Raw genomic sequence first — 11,775 nt, 5'->3', positions numbered from 1 at the left:
GCTTCTAGGGTTTAGCCTCTCCGATCTCGTGGTAGATCAACTCTTGTAATACTCATATCATCAAGAATAAATCAAGCACGACGTAGGGTTTTACCTCCATCAAGAGGGCCCGAACCTGGGTAAAACATCATGTCCCCTGCCTCCTGTTACCATCTTCCTTAGACGCACAGTTCGGGACCCCCTACCCGAGATCCACCGGTTTTGACACCGACAGTTGGGTTTGCCCGGCTCCCGTGTTTTCTTACCTTATGTTCCGCTCTATCGGCTAAGGTGGCACCGGGAGAACTACTGTGATTGTGCCCTGGTTCATCTGGATGAGCACCTCAGTAGAGAAAGCCGAAAACTGACTGTCATGATAAAGCGCGAGACTGGTCAACCACTCGAGGACTCGGTAGAATCTTCGCGATTCCTCCGCATTAACGAAGGACCGTTTTCTTGGTCATGTATGTACATGCATCGTATTTGGATAAGCACGAAAGTACCAGGGGCTATATAGTAGCCCCACTGTCAAACTCATATGGCTAAGTGAAAGTGTTAAAGCAATATAGTCCGGTTGCCTTGTTCGCCGCGCTATCACCTCCTTAATGGACCAAGACGTTGGATCAAGTGTGAATACGCGCTTTTCCGAACACCCTCGCATTATATGCGTGGGGGCCGAAGCCGACGACTGCAAACTTTTAGGTTATATACATACATAAACGGCCGCACAGGAGGTATCATAATACTTATAGGCAAAAGTATAAACACAGCCTTTATAAGCCAAATAGTATTGTTTTTACAATTGGGATACATGTCACTCGAACATGATACTCTTCGAGCACTGAGCCTCTATTAAACGAGCGCCTTCTAGGACTTCTTCAAAATAGTGCTCGCCCGAGGCCTGGCCTACGGCCGGACCCCGGGATGCAATAGTGGTGGCATCCATCTCGGCCCAGTATGTCTTAACACGGGCAAGAGCTATCCGCGCACCCTTTATACACGCTGACCTCTTTACAGCGTCGATATGCGGCACAACACCAAGGAATCGTTGCACTAAACCAAAATAACTATTCGGCCTTGGTCCTTCCGGCCAAAGATGATCCACGACAGACCTCATGGCAAGCCCGGACAACCTATGGAGCTCAGCCCACTCGACCATTTGCTCATTTAATAGCAGCAGACGCGTTGGAGCACTGAACTGCGACCAGAACAACTTTTCCACTTCGTGGTCTTTTTGATCTTTGAAAAACTCAGTCGCATCAGCAGCACTCATTGCCAGGTCTGAATACGCGTCTGCAGCACTCCATAATTGATCCAGAGGGGCATACTTTGGATCCCCGAACTTCGTCCGCAACAAAAAGGGCTTCCCGGCTGTGATATCTCCGGCTTGACGAAGCTCCTCCTTCGCCGCTCTGATTGTAGAGCGGGTCTCCTTGGCTGCTACCATGGATTTCTCCAGGTCCGCCGCTTTCGCTTGGCTTTCCTTTTCAAGAAGCTCATATCGATCGGCGGCATCCTTTAGCTCAACGGCCATCTTGGCTATTTTATCTTCGCTCTGGCGATGAGCGGCCCGTTCGGCTCTTAACTCTTCGGACGCCTTTAGGGTGGCCGCATCACTCCTCCTAGCTTGTTCCTTGGCTCGGGCAAGTTCCGCCCGAAGGGTCTCCACGGCGGCAGCTCCATCTGCAGTCACAGCATATTATAGATACTAGCATCATGATCCTCTTAATATTTGTTGACCACCCGAAAATACATACCCTGTGCCTCGTCAAGCCGCTTGTTCACAAGCGCAATGTCAGCTTCTACCGCGTCAAGTTGTCGGCTAAGTCCGGCAAACTCAGCAGTCCGGCTAGCCACCGGACCGGCAGCCGCCTGCACATGAAAGCAGCGCGATTATTACCTGGGACTATGATCCTCTGTTTGCCGCCTCTGGACAGCAACCAGAGTCTCAGGGGCTATTATCTGTATAGAGCATACCTAGCGTGTGCGGTGCCGTCATTTTTTTATATTACTCTGCGTACCTCAAAGCCTCTTAGCAGACTCATAAAAGCTTCATGCAACCCACTTTTGGCGGATGAAATCCTCTCAACCACCGTACCAATTAAAGTAAGATGCGCCTCTGAGATAGCCGCTTGCTCCAAAAGGCCCATCAGTGCGTCCGGTTGCGCACCGGACAGTCCCGGACCCTTTCTCTTGCTCTCCTTAGGAGACGAATGCTCCGGACTTCGGGTGGCCGAAGGGTTACCTTCTGGCCTCGGCGGATCAGGAGAAATCCTCCGTGATGACACCTTAAGGTCGTCCGCCCCAGGAGGTGGGGAGACAGGGGGAGGCGTTTCACTCTCCATGTTCTCCGGAAGAAGATCCCCCGAAGACGAACTCTGTTGAGAAGGCCTACGAGCCGGACTACAAGATATATGTCTTGGCTATTGTCCTCAGAGATAAAACAGGATATATTTACCAAAAGTACTCTTCATTCACTTACAGCTCGGTGGAGGGCTGCCCCCCTTGCGGGCACTGTGCAGTAAGGCCCCCCTCCGGGGCAGGCCCCCTGGCGAAGGTTTCTTCCCTCGTTTGGAAACCTTCGTTTCCAGGTTTTCAGGGGCGGTCCTTTTCCTTCCTTGGGGAGAGGGGATTCTAGATTCTTCTCCCCGATTATCCTCCTTCACGGAGGCACTAATTCCCCCGGTTTGGATGAGTAATGCGTGAGGCCCGCTTTCGGCTTCTTTATCCCTCCCTTTATCTTCCCCTGATGGCACTTGATAAAGTGCGTGCTCAAGCATCCTGGCTAGTACAGGATCCGGCGAGCCTTCGGGAAGGGGGGGCGAACACCTGATCATCTTCTCCTTTCTTATCCAGTCCTGACCAAGAGCAATTTTTTCAGAATGATGTTATGACAAATGAAAAGACGACATGTTCGGCCGCAGAATTACTTACATGGGTATCTGGACGATTGCAGTTTAGACCCGCATCCTCGATGGTGTCTGGACACTTTATTCGTGATCCGAAGAACAATCCATACATCCCTTTGAGCGTCATGCCAAAAAATTGCTGAATAGTTCGCGGTCCTTCCGGGTTGAACTCCCACATATGGAGAGATCGACGTTGGCATGGCAGGACCCGACGAACTAGCATAACTTGCATTACCTTGACGAGACTGACATCCCTCTTGAGGATATCTCGGATGCGACTTTGAAATGTCGGCACGTCAACTGGCCCCAGTCCAGCCCCTTGTTGACCCATGACACCAGTTGTGGCAGGGGGCCCAAACGAAAGGCGGGGGCAGCTACCCACTTAGTACTTCGGGGAGCTGTGATGTAAAACCACTCCCGCTGCCATAAGTTGGATATCTTCGGGAAGGAACCCTTTGGCCATGGAGCATCGGTGCCTTTGCTTATTATGGCACCTCCGCATTCTGTGTGTCGCCCATCGATCATATTTGGCTTCACATTGAAGGTCTTGAGCCATAAGCCGAAGTGTGGGGTGATGCGGAGGAAGGCCTCACACACGACGATAAACGACAAGATGTGAAGGATGGAATCTGGGCTAGATCGTGGAAATCGAGCCCGTAATAGAACATAAGCCCTCTAACAAAGGGATCAAGACTAAAGCCTAGCCCTTGGAGGAAGTGGGAAACAAATATGACACTCTCGTTGGGTTCGGGAGTGGGGATGACCTGCCCTTGAGCGGGCAGCCTGTGTGAGATTTCGGCGGTCAGATACCTGGCTTCTCTTAGCTTCTTGATGTCCTCCTCTGTGACAGAAGAGCCATCCACCGGCCTTGAAGGTTGGATCCAGACATGGTTGAAGGTCCGAAGCGCTTAGCCTGAGCCTTGGGTGTTGGAACTCAAGGTGGGGGGAAGGGAAGGATCGAGCGCGAGAAGAAAAGGACATGCCTTGGCCCCTTTATAAAGAGGATGAATATCAAGCATCCTCCGCGTGGCCGTTCGGAACTTGCCTAAAATCGAGGAGTCGTACTAGCAGGCGCGGTTGGGTTACCCACACCCGTATTGATGAGAATCCCGTGATAAGGGGACACGATCTCTGCTTCGACAAGACGTGCCAAGAAAACTGCCTGCAATATGTGCAGTAGCTGGTTGAGAAAAACGGTTCGAATAATGACCGGGCCATGGCGTGATGTCATGTTATGAAAAGTTGTCAGCAGATTAGATTTGTGGAAATATTATACTCTCTACGGTGGTATGTGGAATTTATTTTGCAGAGCCGGACACGATCCTTGTGTTCAAAATCTTCTATGGAGTATTCGGAGAAGGAACCCGCCTTGCAATGCCGAAGACAATCTGCGCACATGACTCATCATCATTGAAGCCTGGTTCAGGGGCTACTGTGGGAGTCCTGGATTAGGGGGTCCTCGGACAGCCGGACTATATCCTTTGGCCGGACTGTTGGATTATGAAGATACAAGATTGAAGACTTCGTCCCGTGTCCAGGTGGGACTTTCCTTTGCGTGGAAGGCAAGCTTGGCAATTCGAATATGTATATCTCCTCCCTTGTAACTGACTCTGTGTAACCCTAGCCCCCTCCGGTGTCTATATAAATCGGAGGGTTTAGTCCGTAGGACAACAACAATCATAATCATAGGCTAGCTTTTAGGGTTTAGCCTCTACGATCTCGTGGTAGATCAACTCTTGTAATACTCATATCATCAAGATCAATCAAGCAGGAAGTAGGGTATTACCTCCATCGAGAGGGCTCGAACCTGGGTAAACACTGTGTCCCCTGCCTCCTGTTACCATCCGCCTTAGACGCACAGTTCGGGACCCCCTACCCAAGATCCGCCGGTTTTGACACCGATAGTGACCGGGAGGCTTTCACCCAGGCCAGCCCAGCGGACTCTCGCTTCTCTGTCCAAAACTCGCCCCTAAACGAGGCTCTGGACTTAATGCGATCCCTCGCCATTACAGAGGAATCGTTTCCGAATTACACCCAGCCCGCACTAGGGGCCGAGAGTGGGGAATTTTACGTCCCACCCACCACCCACTTCATAGCCACTGTCGAAGATCTAACTGACATGCTGGACTACGCCTCTGAAGACATCGACGGTATGGACGATGATTCCGGAGACGAACAAGGCCCAAACCCTCCGTTTACCGGACCATGGACGGCCACCTCCACATACGACGTGTACATGGTGGACACACCCAAAGATGATGGCGAAGACGGCAAGAAGGATCCGGTTGAGGACAAGCCTGCCGAAGCGCCGACGTCAGCGGCGCCGCTCAAAATTGCGTAGCTACAAAGACGGCAATACCGGCACCAAAGACAATAATACTCCGGAGAATGCCGAAGACCCTGAAGCCCCCTGTAGAGCCAACATCCGAACATGATGATTGGGAGGATGGGCAAGTAAACCCCGACGATCCTGTCGGGAACGAGGACTCGAAGGACAGTAACTACCTACTAAACTCTTAAGAGGATATGAGCCCTGGCAACGAATATTTTATTGTGCCGGAGGAACCCCTCGAACAAGAGCGCTTTAAGTGTCGGGTAATCACCACTGCAAGAAGCCTGAAAAATAAATAGCAATAGCTTCAGGCTGATCAGGATTTGCTCAATGATAGATTGACTAACGTCCTGGCAACCGAGGAATACGACCTCGAACACCCAACGAAGAGCTGGCAAGCTGCTACCCCAATTCAACGATGAGGCCCTGGAGCCCATACCGCCAATGCGTGGTGCTACTGAAAGACCTGACCGACCACCACGTGACCGGGACAGAGCGGCAACGCAAGTCGAACACCAGCCCGCACCACCTAGCCGCAAAGGCAAGGGAACAGTGGCCCCGGGATACACCTACGGCCTACAACAAGACCTGGACAATAGAGTCAGTCAGACCAGATCAATCTGCGGATCACGGGGCTGTGCTCCAGCACGGGAAGACGGACATCAGGCCTGGCGTGACAAGCACAACCTCACCCGGGCCAAAAACCGCATTCAGACTTCATCTGAACTACGTCGCGATGCGGCCCGATACAGAGGCGCCACACACCCCCTATGCCTCACCGATGAGGTAATGGAGCACCAGTTCCCAGAAGGGTTTAGACCCGTGAACATCAAATCATATGACGGTACAACATATCCCACAATATGGATTGAAGATTTCCTTCTCCATATTCACATGGCTCGCGGTGACGATCTACATGCCATCAAATACCTCCCCCTAAAGCTTAAGGGACCAGCTCGACACTGGTTAAATAGCCTCCCAGAGAACTCTATTGGAAGCTGGGAAGACTTGGAAGACGCCTTTAGAGACAACTTCCAAGGCACTTTTATCTGACCTCCGAACGCCGATGACCTCAGCCATATAGTCCAACAGCCCGGAGAGTCAGCCAGAAAATTCCGAACCAGGTTCCTAATTAAAAAGAACCAGATTGTCGACCGCCAGACGCTGAAGCCCTAGCGGCCTTTAAACACAACATCCGCGACGAATGACTCGCCCGACACCTTGGCTAAGAGAAGGCAATGTCCATGGCAGCCCTTACAACACTCATGACCCACTTTTGCGCGGGAGAGGATAGCTGGTTAGCCCGTAGCAACAATGGTGCCAGCGACCGGGTAGTTTCGAAACCAGAAACGGCAACGGCAGGCCCCAACGCAACAAACACAAGCGTCGAAGCAACAATAACAATACCGAAGACACATCGGTCAACATCGGATTCAGTGGCTCCAAATCCGGCCAGCGGAGAAGCCATTTAAAAGAAATAAATACGACTCATCTAGCCTGGACCGAATACTAGATCGACCCTGCCAGATTCACGACACCCCCGACAAACCTGCCAACCATACCAACATTAGCTGTTGGGTCTTCAAACAGGCCCAACGAGGACGACAACGAGGAGCCTCACCCACCGAATATAGGGGGACAGAAGAAATTTCCCCCCGAGGTCAAAACGGTGAACATGATATACGCTACTCACATCCTCAAGCGGGAGCGCAAGCGCGCTCTAAGGGACGTCTATGCGATAGAGCCAGTCGCCCCAAAATTCAACCCATGGTCAGCCTTCCCGATCACTTTCGATCGCATAGACCATCCGACTAGTATCCGTCACGCAGGCTCGGCCGCTTTGGTCCTCGACCCAATTATCGATGGATTTCACCTTACGCGAGTCCTCATTCACGGCGGTAGCAGTCTTAACTTACTCTATCAGGACACAGTCCGCAAAATGGGTATTGATTCGTCAAGAATTAAACACACCAAAACTACCTTTAAAGGAGTAATACCTGGGGTAGAGGCCTGTTGCACGGGTTCAATCACATTGGAAGTCGTCTTTGGTTCGCCGGACAACTTCCGAAGCGAAGACTTGACCTTCGACATCATCCCCTTCTGTAGCGGCTAACATGCACTACTCGGACGAACCGCGTTCGCTCGCTTCAATGCGATCCCACATTACGCATATCTCAAACTGAAGATGCTCGGACCACGCGGTGTTATAACAGTCAATGGAAACACGGAGCGCTCCCTCGTACTGAAGAGCATACCGCGACCCTTGCAGCGGAAGTCCAGGGCGGCCTTATCAAGCCAAACACTACATCGGCAGTCAAGCCCCTAGACATTGTTAAACGCGTTCGGACTACCCTGCAGAGCGACAGTCCAGCTCGTCCGGAGCTCGATTAGCAATTCGGCCTCCGTCTCAGCCCCAACCGAATTGTGGCATATGTGCCACGCGTACATAACTACGCACTAAAAATACCATGGGCAAATATGGAGGCATAGTAAAGACAAAGTCCACAATACGGCTCGACCCTATCTGGACCCTCATATTTCTTTTCTCTTATTTTTTATTTTCCAGGTTCCTTACAACCCCCATCACCTTTCGGCGGTACCAAGGGCCCTTTCCTAGGCCCCTCATGAAAACTTGATCGTTAATCCTTTCGAAGGATAATACACCAAGGAGCAAAAACAGCGTAGATGTGTGGCAAAGTATCTAAAGGATCTTTAAAGATCACCTCTTCGTTTGTTAGGACCCGTACACAGCTTTCCCTGGTGCTCGACATGTAAAATAGCCTCGATGCTTATCGCATCATTTGTAAAAATACGTTTTGACGTATCGGTCAGACTATAATGGAAATAGCTTTTCGCCCAACATATTCGGTACTGGCTTATTTCCTAATCTGTATTCCTCTTTTTTCGTCTGATTGCCATGTACACCTCGGTACGACTTAAATCGCCAAGGCTTCCATTCGGCCACATACATTTCTTAAAAATAAAAAAAGTTCGAACACTTTTATAGTACAATTCGGCGTCTCGAATATAACATTATATGCATCGGCTCCGAATCATGTCTTTGGTCAATAGTTAGGTTGACCGGCTCCTGTGGTTACTACCTTACGTTCCGCTCGTTCGTCTATGGTAGTAAAGGGAGAACTACTGCAATTGTGTTTCCGGTTCATCCGAATAAACACCTCAGTAGAGAAAGCCGAAAACTGACTTTCATGATGTGGCGAGAGCTGGTCAGCTATTCAGTGACTAAGTATAAATCTCTCACGATTTTTTCCGCATTATGCGAAGGACTGGTCTCCACCCAGGCAGGCGTCTATAGCACCCAAGTTCGGATAATCTAATAATACCAGGAGCTGCGCCTACAATCTCATTGTCAAACTCCTATGACTAAGTGAGCGATAAAGCCACATAGTCTGATTGCCTGGTTCGCCGCACTAACACCTCCTTCAAGGACCAAGCAGTTGGGCCAAGTGTGTCCAGGTGCTATTCTGAACACCCCCGTGCTACCCACGTGGGGGCTGAAGCCGACGGCTGGCCAACTATCAGATACCGTAAACGGCCGCACAGGAGGAAAATAATTAGAGGTAAAACAAGCAACATATTATACATAAGCCTTGTTTCATAATACAAAGTTCGGGCAGCACAGATACATTCATTCGAAAATAATGTCCTTCGAACACTGGCCCTCTACAATGCGGGAACCTTCCAAGACTTCATCAAAATATCGCTCCAGCGTGCGGTGCTCCTTGCCTGCGGGCGGTCCCCCAGTTGCCAGCTTGACGACGTTCATCTCCGCCCACTGTACCTTGACACGGGCGAAGGCCATCCGGGCACCTTCGATACAGACCGACCGCTTTATGGCATCCAACCGGGGGCAGGCACTGACTAGCCGCTTCACGAGCCCGAAGTAGCTGCCAGGTATGGGCTCCGCGGGCCAGAGACAGATTATAATATCCCTCATAGCTAATCCGGCCACCCTATGTAGTTCGGTCAACTGTTTCAGCTGATCGCTGAGGGGCACCAGATGCTCTGGCGCAAGGTACTGCGACCAGAATAGCTTCTCCGTCGAGCTCCCCTCTTCGGCTCGGAAGAACTCCGCAGCATCAGCAATACTCCAGGGCAGATCCGCAGACGCTCGTGGAGAACTCCAAACCCGGGTCAGTAAGAGGTACCTTCTCCTCACAAATTTGCTCTGCATATTAAAGGCCTTATCCGCCGCGATCTTCTTGGCCTCTTGAATCTCCCGGCAGGCGCCTTGGGCTTCAACCCAGGGCTCCTACGCACTTTGGAGGGCCTTAGCAAGTTTGACATCTTGATCCGTACTCTTGCGCTCCAAGGACTCACATTCGCTTATGGCATCCCGGAGCTCTTGTTGAACTTCCTCTACCCTTGATTCATGCTTTTGGCGGGTGTCTCATTCCTCATCCACCTCCTTCTTGGCTTCGGCCAGCCCATTCTTGAGGGTCTTGACCTCAGACGTGTCAACTGTAAGAATAATTACAAAACTCAGCAAGATAATATCATTTCATATGTGAATAGGTATCACATACCTTGCTTCTCCTACAATCGTTTGTTGGTGCGGATGAGCTCTTCATCGGCCTGCTCCAGCCTCCGCTTTAGTTTGGATACTTCGGCGGCATACATCATCCCGCAACTAACTCATTTGTCACATTGCTTGCAAGGCTTCTTATGACGTGTATTACCGAGAGGGCCCATAGATACCTCTCCAATACTCGGAGTGACAAATCCTAATCTTGATCTATGCCAACCCAACAAACACCTTTGGAGATACCTGTAGAGCATCTTTATAATCATCCAATTATGTTGTGACGTTTGATAACACACAAGGTATTCCTCCGCTGTCCGGGAGTTGCATAATCTCATAGTCAAAGGAATATGTATATGACATGAAGAAAGCAATAGCAATAAAACTGAACGATCAATATGCTAAGTTAACGGATGGGTCATGTCCATGGTTAGAAAACCTTAATCATCTTTGATCAACGAACTAGTCAAGTAGAGGCTCACTAGGGACATAGGCTCAAACCCAGTTGGCCAGAAAAAGATCCACTTTGCCCAAAGACAAGAAGCAACTAGAAAGGATGTTGAGAGGGCATTTGAAGTTCTACAGGGCCGTTTTGCAGTTGTTTGTGGACCTGCTAAACAACGGTATTTGAAAACCTTGTGAGTGGTGATGACATGTTGTGTGATCATGCACAACATGATCGTCGAGGATGAGGGTGATGATGTTCCCGCAGCTCTGGAATTTGAGAACATGGGTGATCCTATCCAACTTCTGAACCAGAATACAACCACATTTGAAGAGTCTATTCAAATGCATCAACAAATTTGGCATCAGCCAACTCACGAGCAGCTGAAGGAAGATCTGGTTGACCATCAACGGACGGTTAAAGGGGAAAACAATGTTGGGATGTAATATTTAAACTTTTTAAAATTTGAACTAGTGTTGCATGCGACTATTTGTACGTGTGTACCCTTTGCATGCGGCTATTTGATCGTGTAGACTTGAAAAAATGAGGAATGTCCAATGCATGCGGCTAGCATTAGATGTCGTCATCCCGCCTCTGTGTCCGCGGACTCGTCTCCCCCTGTCCGCGGACGGATGCGAGAGAAAATTTGCGGTTAGCCGTTTGAGATGACTTTACAAGGATGATAGACCAATATCACTATTTGGTGCAAAATGCTGTGATGTGTGAACCCGCACCTTTGACTTTGGTTTAATATCCTGGTTCAATACAATATATCTTACTCTTACTTTCATGATAGTTGATGATTGACATGGAAACTAAATTACCTAGAGCTATTTTTTTGTGTGTCTCGTGGCGTTGCATTTTTGCTAGCATGGCATATTTTTCTTCCATGAGAAACATGTTTCATTGCCATGGTTGTACTTCTCCGCAGCGGCGGTCCGTTTTTAGTGCCATAGAATCTTTTTTTTCACAAGAGTCGGGTTTCATTACCGTAGTGTATCTTTTCACGGCGACAGTCTATTTTTATTCTTTTCTAAGTCTAGCCTATTTTTACTCCCATGTCAATATCTTCGTTGCAAACCACGGATATTTTTCATGTGAAGAAAAAGAAGAAGACTAAAGAAAAGCGTAGAAAAATGAAGACCTGCATTGACCAAACCCAAGTCAAAGAAAACCCTCCTGACTGGAAGAGCCGAAGAGGCAAAACAAAACCAAATTGTTCATCCACGCTTGCCCTTGTTTTCCTTGCTGGTTCTTCCAATCCAGCCCTGACCTGACGTGCCGTCCTCACCTCCACACAAAATTTGGGCCCGCGAGCCCCACCGGGCAGCCACCCAGGAAGGCGCCCCTGTCGGCCGGCAATCATGCCACGGGACCCACTATTTGCGGGCCCCGCCACGTGGCACCAATCCGACCCGGGCGGCGCACGTCACCCACTTTCCCCATTCGCGTCGCGTTCCCCCCTCCCCTCTTCTTCCCCCGAATCCCCAATCCCACGCTCCTCCCCCCTCCCCTCCCCTGGATCTCCTCCTCCCGCCCCGCCCCCACCTCCCCGCCCACGGGAGCC

This window comes from Triticum dicoccoides, chromosome 5A (assembly GCF_002162155.2).
Source record: "Triticum dicoccoides isolate Atlit2015 ecotype Zavitan chromosome 5A, WEW_v2.0, whole genome shotgun sequence".
NCBI classification, from domain to species: Eukaryota; Viridiplantae; Streptophyta; class Magnoliopsida; order Poales; family Poaceae; genus Triticum; species Triticum dicoccoides.
This window is presented reverse-complemented; position numbering follows the sequence as displayed.